Below are 2,969 nucleotides of genomic sequence, written 5' to 3' on the forward strand. Positions count from 1 at the left end.
TTTTTATCTAAGATCTTTACTTCTCTAATGTTCCTGATCTTGTTGAAACATTTCAGTATACAAAAATACTGCAGTGTTAATACCCAAGAGAAAATCCATCATAATGTGTATGCTGGTCATTATGATCAGTGTGGTACAATTAAAAAAAATAAACTATCATGCCCTTCAAAAAAAGAGAGTATAGAATTTTGGGGAGAAGTAGAGTTTAATATTTACATGAAACATAGTTTGATAGGCTCAAAGCTAGGCAGAGCTATGAGTAAAGAGGTTGGCACTAAGCTTGGGCTGAGACGCAGATGCAGGGTCCTGTCTCCTTGGAAACTACCAAGTGAAGTACTGTGTCTAGACATCCTTTATTTTGAAATTCTGCACTTGGGTTGGAAATCCAGGCTGCTTCTCTGGGTCAAAGTGACCTTAGGGTTCAGACCCTCCAGGCAAGAGTAAGATGTTGCCTTCTCACCAACAGGGCTGAAAACAGCAAAGATTCTGACAGTCTATGACTTTGTATCCTTAATAGGTTAATATCTTTAATGTGATCAATAAAAGCCATTTGTACAGACTCGCATGGCATATCTCTGACCCATCACATAAAACACTTAAAAGCCCACAACATCAGACCTGGATCTTGGTTTCTAACCATTCTCCAACAGAAGGAACCAGAGCTCCATGGAGAATTGACTGATTCTAGACTGGGACAGGAAATATACAAGATGAGCCTGGAGCAGCTTGTAGTACCAAAACTAAGTGTAAAAAAATCCATGCACACAAAAATCCACCACAATGATGGGGATATGCCAAAGGGACACAGGAACCAAAGGAAAGAGCTCCCCACTCCCAAAATTGGAACAATTTTTTGTGACAAGATAAAGCAGCATTGGATTATAAACCCCCCCCCCCAAATATAACATAGATATCCATGACTCCATATTGATATAAACAAATGATTAATAAATGGGAGAATAGACAGATCTCCCAGGTAGAAGAATTAAAAATAATTTACATGAATACTCAACTTTCTAGGAAAAGGAGCATAACTTCCACTCCACAAGTGTGAGCTGTGCATAGCAACTTCCTTCCAAAGAATACAGGATGGAAAGGGGTAAATTTACAGTGGACAAACCTGACAAACACACCTTAACCAGGGAATCAGGTCAACATCACTAGTGATAAGTCTTGGTGACATATGACTCTTCCTATGATGGGATGAGAAGGGCCCTTCTGGGGTCTTCCTCTCAGAACTCATCACCCCAGCCTAACCACGAGAAAAATACCAGACAAGCCCCAATTGAGGGACATTCTATAAAACCCCCAACCAGCATTCCTCAAAACTGTCTCAGTCATCAAAAACAAGAAAACCTGAGACCATCTCAGCCAAGAGGAGCTTAGGAAGACATGACCACATTTTTCCTTTTGCTTCTTTGCATCTGAGAGAGCAAGGTAGATCACCAGCAGCTCTACTGGAGCCATCAAAGAAAATTCAGCCAGGGTACTCATTCTGGCCTGTCTGCTCAAACCAGCACAGTCTGATCCAAAAATATGACCTCAATATGTGCCACCAATGTTTCTGTCAGTAAGCAAAGGATATAGGCTTCATTAAGTTGGACTAAGTAAAGTTCCTTGAATGGGTCAAACATCTACCTTACCACAGAATGCTAGCTCTTTGTACATAAAGTAAAATTTAAAAACTTCGGAAGAAAAAAAAGAAGACATGACCACTAAATGTCATGCAGTACTCTGGATGGGATCCTGGAACAGAAAGAAGACACAGAATTGGCATATTCATGGAAATAGAAAGTAGACAGTGGGTTGCAGGGGCTGGGGTAGGGGAATAGGAAGTTAGTGTTTAATGGGGACAGAGTTTCTGTTTGGGAAGATGAGCAAGTTCTGGAGACGGATGGTGGTGATGGTTGCACAACATTGTGAATGTACTTAATGCCACAAAAATTTACACTTAAAATGATAAATTCTGTCATGTGTATTTTACAACAATTTAAAGAACAAACAAAAATAAGAGAGTCTTAAGAATACTATGTGTTTGACCAGGTGACTTCTGGGGACTGCCATGAAGTCAAAATAGCAGGAGAGATTGTCTCTTTGTTTATTTCTCCTTTTTAAAAAAATCCTCACCCAAGGATATGTTTAGAGAGGAAAGGAGGGACAGAGGGAGGAAAGAGAGAGAAAGGGAGAGTAAGAGGGGGGGACAGATGGAGAGGGAGATATTTATGTGAAAGAGAAACATTGATTGGTTGCCTCCTGTACTCGCCCTGACCTGGATTGAATCCCCAACTCCGCAACCCAGGTAAGTGCCCTGACCGAGAATTGAACCTGAAACCTTTTGGTGTACAGGGTAACACTCCAACCAACTGAGCCACCTGGCCAATGCTCTCCTTTGTTATTTTTTGTTTGTTTGTTTTAATATGTCTTTATTGATGTCAGAGAGAGGAAGGGAGAGGGAGAGAGAGAGAAACATCAATGATGAGAGAGTCATTGATCGGCTGCCTCCTGCAGGCTCCCGACTGGGGATTGAGCCCACAACCCGGTCATGTGCCCTGACTGGGAATCAAACCATGATCTCCTAGATCCTAGGTCGATGCTCAACCGCTGAGCCACACCTGGCCAGGCCTTTGTTTTTAACCAGCATGTTGAAACCAACTGGGATCATTTAAAGCCAAAACTTGGACACTTGAGTTTGTCCATGAGTGATTTTGACTAGTTCCTAAGAGATGTGTCAGAATAAGGATGGCTTCCTTCAATCACAGATCTCCCTACTGCACACCTGTTGGGAATATCTAAGTATGAAAATATTTAGAGATTTCAGGAAAGAACCAAGGTCTTGGGTTGCTCTAGAACTCAAGGCTTATCTGCAGCTTGAGGTCAAGTAAGGACCTGGATGTAAGGAGTCCTGAGGTGTAGTCAGCAAGACAAAGCAGGAACTATAACCCTAGAAAAACAATCCCCTCGCCAAGAGA

General features: G+C 41.7%; 1 pseudogene; it reads left to right on the forward strand.

The window, feature by feature from the left end:
- Positions 1 to 1,089: 1,089 nt before the first annotated feature.
- LOC107534546 (small ribosomal subunit protein uS14 pseudogene) lies at positions 1,090 to 1,607 on the forward strand (annotated as a pseudogene).
- Positions 1,608 to 2,969: the final 1,362 nt, after the last annotated feature.

The sequence above is a fragment of the Miniopterus natalensis genome, chromosome 4, assembly GCF_054644295.1.
Source record: "Miniopterus natalensis isolate mMinNat1 chromosome 4, mMinNat1.hap1, whole genome shotgun sequence".
In the NCBI taxonomy this organism is placed as follows: domain Eukaryota; kingdom Metazoa; phylum Chordata; class Mammalia; order Chiroptera; family Miniopteridae; genus Miniopterus; species Miniopterus natalensis.